We start from the raw sequence: 13,227 nt of genomic DNA on the forward strand, positions 1-13,227 counted from the left end.
GGCACATGATATCTATCCAGCTCGCAAAACACACAGACAGGTTACAAGACTCGTCTGCTAATATGACACTTGGTGCAAGGGAAATAGTTTTGCAATGACGAGAGATATCTTCTCAGTAGCAATCGGAAGTAGCACACGACTGTACGTGTTATTACAGGTAAAACCTAGACGTGCGGGGGGCATATGCTGTACAGTGCCCATGAGACTAAACACGTGCAAGAGCAGTCTTCCAAAGGCAGGCAACAAGCAAGTCGTGGTTTCTGGGGCGGCTTGCACGAACATTTAATAACGAAAATAATAAAGAATTTAAGAACGCGCTCTCGTGCGGACTAGGAGTTTTCGAGGGAACATTTAAAAGAACGCATTCTTTAATTCGTTATTATTTTCGTTATTAAATGTTCGCGCAAGCCGCCCCTGCTCTGTCAGTAGAGCGAGCCGCTTTGTATCGGGTTGCTCACCGGCTGCCACAGTCACGTGATGTGACCGGAACGCTTTACTGGTTGATATCTCCTTGCAAGATTCCGTAACGACGTGCGTCCTGCGAGCTACCGCTCGGAGCCTTGCACACCGTTGCCTTGCAATGCAGTCCACGCGTTCCTCCCATTTCTCATATTTCTGCGCACGCCGGCGGGTGCGCGCCGATTACATCCGAGAGCTGTTTCTTTTCGCACAAGACCGTCCGTTTATGCTTAAGACGCTCTCCTTCACCTGTGCTGCCTTTTCCGGGTTATCTCGTGCATTTCCATCGGTAATCTTCTTCGAGGCTCCGAAAGAGCGCTGCACGCCATACACAGTAGCGCGGATGATTTTAATTTTCTTTCTCTCTTTGCTTTGCATCGCAGGGTGGCCTTCCCGGCGTCATTTTTTGCTCCTTCTCGGCGGGTGCCTTCTTCTCCCGTCCATATGCTGCTGCGAAGGGCCGCCAGCCGATAAGAGCCGGCGTCGTCTGCTAGTCGCGGCGTTCGCCTCTGTGCGTGTGGGATACGAACAGACGACTCCCCTCAACTATATGGCGTTCCCCCTCGTGGGCAGCAAGCAGACGACGAAAGTGCGCTGCAGCAGACGACAGACGCTCCTCCGCGCTGGATGCTGCCTCCTCCCCACCGACGTATCGCCTCGAGGCTTGAAACAACTGTTTGAAACGGACAAGCAAGACCACAGCGCCGGATCATAACTGGAAAGGAGGAGACTCTGGGGCATTGGGCAGAAATCCTGTCTCTTCCCTTTCCCTTCTCCCCGAGAAAAGCCGCGTAGGAGCTGCCGGAGAAACGGCCACCCTCCGAACCTCTCGCACGCTTATCGGACGGGGTCCCAGCGGTCTGCGACACACCGACGCCTTCATACTTTGCCGCGAGCGCGTGGTCGCCCGTGCCGCTCCGACGGGGGAGAAAAAAAAAAAAAAAAAGCTTTTAGTCGAACCCACGGTGGTGATACGGGCAGCCCCCAGGCCTTCTCTGGGATGATTGTATTCGCCGGAAAGCAGCGACAGCAAGAAACAAATAGAGAGAAAGAAAGTCGTGGTACGCCTGTAGACCCCCATATGCCTTACAGAAATGGGTGGCGAACCTTTTAGGACGATGTTTTTAAAAGAAAGGCCGGGACGCGTCGCTGTAAAGATTACAAACCGGGATCGTGCTAAATGGCTTCAGCAGGTGATGACCGTCGTGACCTTCGTCAGGGCCTTCGCCTCGAACATATTCCCCCATATCTACCGCCCTCTCCTTAATTTTTACAACACGTGTGAGGGGGCTCGCGCTGGAGAGTTGCTGCTGGAGAAAATACATTGGTACGGGGGAATGTCTGATTGTGTGAGCCGGGACACTATCTTAAAAGCACCGCGAAATTCGTCTGGCCAGCGTCGAAGGAAGGGCAGGTTACAGTAGTGCGGCGATGTATCGGTAAAGTAGCCAGAGCCGTCTGGAATGTCTCCCTGTGTGCCATGTGCAGCAACGTCGACGCATACAGCAAAAGAGAAATGCCAGGTGGAACTGCTGTTAGCAAACAGTGGGTATAAGGGGACAAGCACGTATGCGACCAGTAACAGCGAGAGTCGGCTTAAGTGCCCGATTGTGTGTTCCCTGTCGACCTCCCGTGTGTGTGCGCCGGCGCCGAATTGTGCGCAGAGCGAATACAAATAGGCCGCGGGACCAATAGCCTCAATTAAGCTATCTGAGGTTTCGAGGATGGAAATTGAGATGGGATATCTATTTCCCACAATGACGCAAAGAAGCGGTGATGCATGCAGACAGCAATGACAACGACTTGCGAGCTTCATTGTTGCCAATATTCTTAAGTCAGTAGAGGAAGATCTGCTCGTTTTAGTTGGTTGAACATGTTTGAATGTGATTATAGCAGCGTACGGACAATACACTGTGATCGTCTTCTGTTCTCGTTCGCAGTCTGTGCTATAGCTGTACAGAAAACTTCAAGCTTATCTTCATTTCTTGCCGAGGCGGCGTCTCGCAGTATATGGTGCGCCGGGCGACACCTTAGCAGATCCGTGAACACAATAATGCCTCTTGTGTAAAAGAAAGAAAACGGCCATGAGAGGGCGCGTCGGCGGCAGAAAGATAATCCACGCCTTTCAAACGTGTATCTTTTACTCGCTCACTGGCTGGGAGTGGGTTTCGGGAAGCGGTTAGGCTTCTGACGGCCGTCGTTGTCACTGTGTGGGCGAATGCGTGGTTACTCTGGCGCGGAAGGCTTTTTTTTTCCATGCTAAACTGTGGTTTTAGATACCACACTACATAGGCCTTCTCTACTATCTTTATTTAACTCTATCTTTCTCTATATTTAATTTATTTCTGTGCATCAGCCGCCACTAGTCAGTAAGCATGCAGCGCAGGAATATACGGACTCTAAGTTCGGGGGGCGAAACAGCGATTAGGATCCTGCCGAAACTTCCTCACACCTAGGTTGTCGCATACTCGGAGAGTGAAATCCGATCCTGACGCAGTTTACAGAATCACTACCCGCCCGGCGGTGAAGTCGTAGGCGAAGGTGAACGGCGGTACCACAACGTTGAACAATCAACGGAAGAAGAAGAGGTCGAAACGCCACGGTTCACGAAGAGAAGCGGAGAAATAGCCATTACCTATAGCATCAACATGCCAGCCTATACCACGCGATGTTACACGTTAATTTTTTACACATTTTTTTTTTTAAGCCAAGCAAAGCGGTTTTTCATATACGACAAGGAGCACGAGGAGACGGTTATAGTTTCTCCACGTATACGTCTATATATAAATGCGGCCTTCGGCCCCACCAAATTGAGGTATTGAAGCATTTTCACGTTCGTAACATAGCAGTCAGCAATAAGAAGCTACTTGAGAAGCGATGATGTCCCTGAGCTGCCTGTGTCTCTGAGGAGAGTCATTCAAGAAAATCATGGAAGCCATCTTCTCTCTTTTCTTTATCACCATCATTCCAATCCCTCTACCCTCTGGCCGATGAGTGAATAAAACTTGATTATCATCTGCTTATTCGTTAACGGACAATGCTATAGTTTATTCTGTGGCTATATTCAGCCGTCTCTTTCTAAGCGCGCGGCTCGCGATAAAGTCGCACAGTCGTGCTGCTGCTCACAGGTGTTTCCGCGTCGCCCCGTGTACAGAGCTCGCCGCTTGATTTATGGCGGCCAACGCAATTCAAGGGCGCCCTCTTCGGACCACATAACGCGCGCGTATACGCGCCGCTTAACGCGAACCGGTAAGGTGAGTCACACTGTCCGCGGACTCGCCTAATCGGTCCCGCCGATCGCGCTCTGCTCCTGTGATCACTGCGGAGAGGTTGCAAACACGTTCGACGACGCGTCCGTGTTGCCACTGTAGGGGGGCGATAGTCGATTCAACATCGTGGGATCGTCATCAAGGAGCTCGACACGGGTTTCGACTCTTCTGACAAAGCGGTCGCGATAATGTTCCAGAGGGTCTAGCTTCGTATAGCAATGCGGATAGCGGACGTAGACATTTACGACGTGTGAGCGCGCTCGGGGTTGTAACTCGTTCGTTCGGATGCGGGCATAGAAGAGACGAAATGGTCTGTCCGCAGTATCCACCTCAATGGTTATGACGTTCGGCTGCTGAGCTCGAGTTCACTGTTTGTCTACAGGATGCCGCGGCGTTCACAAGTTTGTCCATTCACTTCGTCACTGTCTGCCGCTACATTCGGATATATACGGAAATTAGGTGCACGTGTGCAGCTGCGTGGAGGATCGTCACCCTTGTGAAGCGTATTCGTTCGTACGTTTGTTGTTTGTTTGTTTGTTTTGCCTCAAATGTGAAGTTAGCCCAAAGCTAAGCCAAGCATGAATTGATGCTCCGTTGCACCGAAGGCACGCCCTCCGCGTAAAGGACGCAGATACAAGGGTCGCAGGTGAGCTCATGTGGCGATGCGACGAGAAGACCATCGCAAGGATGCCCTCGCAAAGGAACCACCCACGCACGTGATGCTCGGGGGATCGCTCCGTTCTCCAGCTGTGAGACTTTTGCGCTCAAAAAGCAAGCGAGTGCTTCTCTCTTGCAAGCGTCCGCCCAAGTCCACAGCCGTGGCCGAGCACGGTCGCAGCACGTGTTCGTAGCACCGAGAGATGCCCTGCGCTGAATGCGAAGACCACTGCGCGACCGTCGCCTCACGTCCTGCTATCTCCTCTTGATATGCAGAGCACATGCGTTCTGCTGACGTAGACGCTTGGACTTGGAACATTGATTGATTGATTGATTGATTGATTGATTGATTGAAGCGTACCAAGTGGAACATGGACTACAAATAAACACCGCAGTGGAGGGTTCCATATAAATTGTCACCGGTCGAGATTCTTTATTATTCGCCCAAAGCTTTGTACCTATTGTAAGCTTTGGGCCCATTGTAACGTTTATTGCATTCCGCCCCTACCTTAATGCGGCCGCCATTGCTGCGAGGCGAACTCGTATATAACCTCGTGCTTAACAGTGCAGCACCGCGGCCAGTTAGCTGCACCGGTGGGTGCGGGAATCAATGAAAGAACGCTCGTGTGGTACCTTTGGAAGGTTAAGTATATACACACTGTACTAAAGAGAAACACTAAATCATTATAGAATGTAAACTATTCATTCTAAATTCAATTTGCATTTCTTTTACTGAAGAAAAAAAAAGGAAAGTTGCTTTTATTAACTGAGAATGGTAAAACATTCAGTACCTCTTCTAGAATTTCTGGCGAAATTCTAAAGGAGTTACCGAATGTTTCGCCGTTCTCAGCTAATGAGCAACTTTCTTTTTCTTTTTTTTAAGTAAAAGAAATGTAAATTGAGTTTAGAACGAATAGGGACCCAAATGGCGAGTCCGTCCCTCGAAACAAACGAAGTGCTTGCTGTATTCTTAATGGCATCCCTAGAAATAAAGCTCTTTTAAATGATAACGCGATACACTATTCCATTGTGCTAGTGCTGAGAGTATCCTTTACAGAGCCAAGAATGCAAAACATCAAAACAAAAAATAAAATAAAAAGGGGAATGAAGGAAGTAATTAAAAAGCAAGAAAGACTGATTCTATTTCTGCCGTTGTTTCTCTTGAGCCTACATTTAGCGTTGTAATCGCTACACGTATGGAGAAATACATTCGATTGCTAGAGTGTCGTGGCCTCACGAACAACCGCCCGTAGGCCTATACGGCCGCTCCAGATGTTTCGAAACCGTGCATATTTACTTCTTCAATCAGCGATTGCATCTTTATCACCTTCCTTGAAACGGGTTAGCCGAGACCTCTTTTAGGAGATTCCGATCTCCCTCTCATTTTCTGCAAGCCGAACATAAATTCTTCGTTATTTATCATTTAAGAATTTGTTATTAATTCATCGTCTTAAGCTCGATGCCACACCCTCGCTAGTTCTTAGTAGAATAATGCGCAAGAGATAACAGTCAATCCAAGAGCTTGCATTGAAGTGCGAAACCTTCAGCATACTATTAAAGCAAGTGCCGTTTTCTTTCTTTTTTTTTTAAGCTGTACGCCCTATTGTACGTCTGAGTGGCTGCTGCATCAGTGGAATGTCACCATGAGGTGAAGAAAGAAAGAAAAAAGGAAAGAAAGAAACTTAAAAATTGTGCAAAAATCCTCGACGATGATTTTCAATGTACGCGAACAGCTGAAACCAGCGGACACGAAAGGTGTAATATGTTGTGAGGTTCGAAGGGAATGGAACGGCGCTTCAGTCAGGCCGAAGCAAAGAGGCGACAGACACAGCGCTGTGCAACAACCTGAGCGTCTGTCATCATTACTTCGTCCTGACTGAAGGCAGCTGTTCGATTCCCTTCTAAGAATGCACCAGCCAGCAAAGTTTACTGAGGTGGGCTGAGGTGGTAGAGGCGGCCTACCGCGAGTAGGACAACCTCTCTCGCCTTCTTCTCGCAGCCCCCTTCCTTTAAGATGGGGATAAAAGAAACTTGTTCTTCTTCTCTCTCAGTGCTCTCCGCATGTTGCGAGCTGCTTGTTTGTGTGTGTGTGTGTGGTCTTGTGTGTGTATGTATGTATGTATGTATGTATGTATGTATGTATGTATGTATGTATGTATGTATGTATGTATGTATGTATGTATGTATGTATGTATGTATGTATGTATGTATGTATGTATGTATGTATGTATGTATGTATGTATGTATGTATGTATGTATGTATGTATGTATGTATGTATGTATGTATGTATGTATGTATGTATGTATGTATGTATGTATGTATGTATGTATGTATGTATGTATGTATGTATGTATGTATGTATGTATGTATGTATGTATGTATGCATGCATGCATGTATGTATGTATGTATGTATGTATTTAGAAAGCTATTCGTTTACGTTGACGATCATCGTCAGTGGTTTCTGCACAATTGTCTTTGTTTCCTTTATTTATTTATTTATTTATTTATTTATTTATTTATTTATTTATTTATTTATTCGTTTATTTATAGCAGCATGTTTCTAGAAAGCTGTTGGCTTTTTCAAACGAATAATGCACTTGAAGGCATATATTTGTTGCACTGAGCATGCCTGGGTAGCATTTGTTGTTTCACTGCGCGATTCTGCAGAGAACAGAGCCGTTAGCCAGCACATTTGTAGCGGTAGGATATGTGGGTATGCGTACAAGCTGATTCGTCAAATATACGTGTAGTCTCCAGCGGCGCGAGTGTCGGCGTGGAAGGCGACTGCCATTCTCCTCTACTGCCTTTGGAGCCCTCGCCCGCAGCCCCCATATTGGGAGAGGCCGGCGTGACAAGAGGAAGGTTGTCCTTACCGAGTGCTCCACCACAGCATCGAAATCTTTAAACGCCCCCAAAGCTAAAATTGGATTTAATGCCCGAAGGAACGCTTTAAAGGCTCTGACGGCAGTTTGGAAGTTTCCTATAGCACCTTGAATACACCTATACAACCTTAAAAATTCTTCGGCGTATCCATACCAAAGCGTAGTTCATTTCTACAATGTTCCATCTTAATACCTCCAGTAATTCGCAAACGGAAAACAGTTTGCTCTTATGTAATCTTGCACCCCTTTAGAGCATCTTTATTTCTTATTTTTCTGTTTCCTTTTTATCTTATTCCCTTGTTTCGAGGAGGAAGTGCTAATCGCGTTACTGCCAGCATGCGCAGTATACACCTACATGGTCCATCCGAGGTGGTATCCTATAGACCCATGAAAACGTCGCTCTTGCGAACTCGATCGTAATCCTTGCGAAGTACTGATGCTGATGTCCCCAAGTGTTCCTTGAGTTCACATACACGTAGCTCAGGATAAGTACAAGATAGAGAGGCACGGGGACGCAAGTAGCGCGGCTCGTCGGGGTCACGTCTCCCAAAGAAGAGGAACCCACTCCAACGCATTTTATTGCGATAGCAATTATATGGACACTCAAAAGCAGATTTATGCCGTCGCCGTCGCCGTCGCCGTCGCCGTCACCGTGAGGTTCCGTATGACGTCAATGGAGATGAAATCGTCGCCGCGCGGTGGTGGTAAGTGGTTCTTGAGGGAAAGGGAAAGGTTGGCGCTATCTTCTGCAGCCCTTGAGGGAGCACGGCTCAGCGCCAACGGGGAGGGGTAAGTCTCGCCGCGCGCCGCCGAACGCTGTATGTGCGAGTGAAAGGGCACGAGGGACGCGCGCTTTCACGGGGAGTGAACGCACGGCGGAGAACAAACGCGCGTTCTGTGCTGTGCTCCTTTAAGGGCTGCAGAAGTAGGCGTCTCTTTCCTCCTTTACAATCACCATATATGTAGAGCAAACGCGCCTTCTTCTGACGCACGAAAGGCCGTGGGGGGGAGGGGGAGGGAAGGGAGGCGACGTTTAGCTGCGGCACCAAGTGCCTATTTATATCAGAGGCTCCGGCAACAGTCACCAACGCCGCACGTATTTTGTGCGAACGCGGGCAAAACGCCGAGGGCGTCGACAACAGTTCTGCGTGTTGCCGGTGCTGCTGCATGTCCAAGTTTATACAGCTGATAAAGCTACTATCATTACTCCGTATAGCTCTCTACAAATTTGCTATCGCAATTGATGCTTCGCCTTTCAGGTGAAACTGCGACAACTTTTTTACGATTCCAGGTTCGCCAGCGTTCAGGACAGTGGCTTGGTTCAGGCTCCGGCACGTAAATAAGTTCCTACGAGATGTTTGGAAACCGGGTGCGTAACCGTAGCGATTGCAAATATTGCTACCTCGAGTAATCGCGTATATACATATCGTATAGAAAAAAAGTGTCGAATCACAGGACATACAGTTGGTGCACATTGATGCTTCAAAAAGAGCAGCGTGGTGCAAACGACGACCAAAGGTCAAGAACAAGGGAGCAGAAAGGGCATGCTTTTGTCCTATACTTGTTTGCTTGTTCCTCCTTAAGTTGCCATCGTGTCATCGAGTGGAGCTTTTGAGTAACGATCGTTCATATTAGTTCACGTCCTCCTGTTCACCACATGACAACGTGATACCGGCGACGACGACTCGGACAATTAACAATGATTTTTAAAATAAAAGTTGATACTTCTGTCTCTCCTGCTCATATTTAGATTTGCGCAAATGTTATACATGGAGCATCTTCAATCCAACAAATATGTTCTGTAGCTTGAAACTTCAAAATTATGGCTCCTTGGCAGCCCTTTGTGCACTCGGCTTGCGAGCGAGAATAATCAGGGTCACAGAGGGGCTTTATTTTTTCTTTTGTGGCGATAGCACTTATATGGACACACCAGGCGCATTTCTGCCGTCGCCGTCGGCGTCTCCGTGATGTCCCGTATAAAGTCCAAGGGCGATTATATCGTCGCCGTGCGCCGTATGCTGTATGTGCGAGTGAAAGCGTGCGAGCGTGAGCCGACGACGGCGGCTCAATCTCGCGCGCGCAAGGGAGGAAAGTGGGAAGGAAGCGCGCGGTCTTCCGTCGCGCGCAAGGCAACCGGGGAGGGAGGGAGGGAGGGAGAGGGAGGGGGGCGTTAATCTCCTGAGGCTGCTGTGTATGGCGCGGCCGCACGGTCCCTATATTGAAAACGATCTGCGATGAGCAGAGTCTAGGGCCCGCATTCACAAACGGAACATTGCCTTAACTTACGACTTAAGTAGCCGGTCGACGCTTAACGCGTTTCATAGATAAATCTTATACTTAAGGTAAACTTTAATCGACACTTGGGTGCCGGAAAATAAAGTACAGCCATTGGCAACTTTAAGTGCGACTTTCGCTTTTCTCGCCTAGCAGGCAAGATGGCCGACTGCTACGGCAGCCTCACCGACTTTGCCGGTTTCGCCGGACATGTGCACGACATTACGGATGATGAGGCATACCCATACGCGCCGCCATACTGTCACGGCTTAGGGATCGACAGAATCCCATGGAATCCCATGGAAGTGGGATTCTGTCGTATACAATGTATACAAGTATACAAAGACTGTATACAAGTATACAATGCCGCGGAATTCTCGTGACGATACCGCTTTACCAAGCCAGCGGTGCCACGGCTGTTGGAAATGCTGCCACTGGCCCGAAAAGACAACGTACGCGGTCACCCCATGTCGCCGCTGCTCCAGCTTCTGATCGCGCTGTGATTCTACGGCGCCGGAAACTTTCAGGTTGCCACCGGGGATCTCGTTAATATTTATTTAATTAATTAATAATTAATTAATGCGTCTTGGCGCTCGTTGACCACATGTGGCCCTTGCGCCAATAAACCACATTAATCAATCAATCAATGTTTAATTAATTGCATTAATTTAATTAATGCGTGAAACGAGCTCCAGGGGCACGGCGCGTTCTTCTTCGGAAAAGTTTTTGTTCTTTTTTCATCGTCCGCGCGGGTTCAAAACACAATACACACACACTCTCTACGCACAGACACCGCACGTTTTCAGCAAAAAAAAAAGTCGGGACGGCGACACAAACCGCAGTGGCTGCGAGAACCAATGTGAACTTGTGGCCAGACGAGTGTGAGTAAAGCGCTAAAACCAAATAGTTCTTTGCATTTTACTCAGCTGAATGCGCGTTCAAGCACTGCAACATTTATATTCGCAGTAATCTGCTGCAAAATAAATTACGATTGAGCCAATCGTACACGTAAATTATTTACGTACCCTCGACACCAGATGACATAGTTGACCCGAAAACTGTTACTTTCTAAAGTGATACGTGCGGTGTCCTTTTTGAAGTGCTCTCCTAAAGCTTTCCTAACCCTTGTACTTTTCCCGCACTTATTGACGCCCTACTTAAGTTTCGTTTGTGAATACGGGCCTAGGTGCTCCGAGGGCCCGCATTGTTCGAAAGGCAGCACGAAGGCCCATTCACTCACTGCTGCTGCCGCGCTTCCTCACTCCAGCGTTTTGACAGCGAGTTTCCGCGGTCATCGAGTGAGATGCGTTCATGTTTGCTTGTGCGCCCGTGGCGTCATGCTCGTTAGTTTAGTTAGTGAGCGAATGTCTACAAGTTTATACGGCCGATAAAACTAGTATCCTTACTTCGTATAGCTTTCTACTAAATTGCTATCGCAATCGATGCTTCGCCTGTCGGTTGAAACTGCGACTTCTTTTTGAATCACAATCATGGGAAGTCAACACACAGATTTTTTTCTTAGCTTCATCGTCTGGTGTCTTCCTAAAGTAGCGACTATGCTTTGTGCTGCAGCGTTGTTCAACGCGAACATTTTTACTGCGCAGTGTATATAGTCAAACTAGTTAAGGTAACGGATTAAACATGCACGTTTCGACGCACCGCCTCGCAAACCCAACAAGAAAGTACGCATAGCCAACTATAAAGCAGCCAGACGACAGACAATCTATAAAGAAACACACTGTGCACAGTTCGAGAAAGCAATTGAAAAAAAAAAAAAAAAAAGGCCACGGAACGAGTCAGCCACGCGCTACAATTCCGCTCGCGCTTGCCTATACTACCTTCGCGAGATTTTCCGCCCTCGAAAAATTTCTGCTTGGGCGCCGCGCGTTATCTTCACGTTTGGTTCTTTCTGGCAACGCCGGCAACAGGGCGCGGCCTGCAGGTCCCGGCCTTTAGCCGCCCTGTGCATTGAATTCAAACGCGCGCACGCCCCGCCTAACGACGGCGTCGCCGCGGAGCCTTGCTTTATATCGCGGCATGCAGCGCGCGCGAGCTCGGCTCGTAGCACGTGCAAACCCGCCGCCTCCGCGTATCTCCGGGCCATCGCCGCAACGACGGCGTGATAGGCTCGCGCCAGGCCATTCTACTCACGATTGTTCCTCCAGCTTTGCCTCCGGGAAGGCGTCCTTGGCGAGGTTTAACCCGTGGTAGCCTTTCAGCGATGTCTGTACGAACAGCTCCTGCCGGGAGACCCACGTTGAGAGAAATCATCCGAGGTTGAGAAAAAAAAAAAAAACGCTGGTTCGGGTTAATTGGTAATTCGTAACACTGAGGTTCTGTAGCGCGGAATAAGGCCGACGACAGCCGTGAACTAGACTGGCGCCGCGCTAACTTCCAACTGATTTTTTTTTTTTTAAAGCTGGACATTTAGAATTTATACACATTCAGGAACAATGAAAAAGTGAAGAATTATGAGGGAAATCAACCGAATCACGTGAAGCGGGAGCTGCAATTGCGAGAACATTCAGCATCACCGGCTACCATATCTAGAAAGAATTGCCGCAGTAGACTTTACTTCCAAGTCAAGCTTTTGTATTGCGTAACAGGATGTCCCATTATACAGCCTTGAGCTATGGGACGTCCTTCTGTATACCCACCACTGCTGCTTCCTCGACAACCTCGTCTTACACCCAAAATGGGTGCAAGGGTGTGATTTATAGACCAATATACACTGTTTTTAGCTTTGGGTGTAAGAGTGGGAGTTATAGGCCGATTTACACCCATTTTCGCTTTTAAGGTTGTAAATTATTTTACAGTGCACTCATGCTTCAGTCAGAAAGAAGAGGAGATGCACACCAGCATAAGGAAAATCTGGCATTCCAGTCGGGGGAGTGGCGCTTGTCGTCTGCCATGGGACGGCGACGGTTTCGAATGTGCGACGAACGGTTTCAGCTGGTCTGCCGTCAGTGCAATCAGTGGCTGACCGCACTGTCGTGGGATGATGAATTGCTTGCGGGACATCGGTTGCTTCGATACATAAAAACTAAAATGCGAACTGTGGGAAAGTTCATTTCGATTCACCCTTCTTTTCCTCATATTTTGCATCTAAGCTGCTGCATCCTCTGTGAAACCCACTTTAGCCGTCCTTGGTTCGTCGAACGAAACAGATCGCCTGACGCACTTTTGCGAGCGGGAGGAACTTCTATACCGTTGTCTGCCGCTTTCTTCATCCCAATCAGAAAAATTACCCCAGTACACTTTACTTCCAAGTAAAGCTTTTGTATTCTGTAGCAGGACGTCCCATTACAGCCTTGAGCTATGGGACCTCTTTCTGTAGACTGGCATATCAATGTGTTTGTATAGGCGTTTGTATCGTCATATGATCACCCGCCGTGGTTGCGCAGTGGCTATGGTGTTGGGCTGCTGAGCACGAGCTCGCGGGATCGAATCCCGGCCACGGCGGCCGCATTTCGATGGGGGCGAAATGCGAAAACACCCGTGTACTTAAATTTAGGTGCACGTTAAAGAACCCCAGGTGGTCCAAATTTCCGGGTCTCCCACTACGGCGTGCCTCATAATCAGAGCGTGGTTTTGGCACGTAAAACCCCATAACTTAACGGGTCATATGATCTATCTATCTATCTATCTATAAATTAATTAAGTTAATTATTTATTTATTTATTA

Source organism: Dermacentor silvarum, chromosome 2, assembly GCF_013339745.2.
Source record: "Dermacentor silvarum isolate Dsil-2018 chromosome 2, BIME_Dsil_1.4, whole genome shotgun sequence".
Taxonomy (NCBI): Eukaryota; Metazoa; Arthropoda; class Arachnida; order Ixodida; family Ixodidae; genus Dermacentor; species Dermacentor silvarum.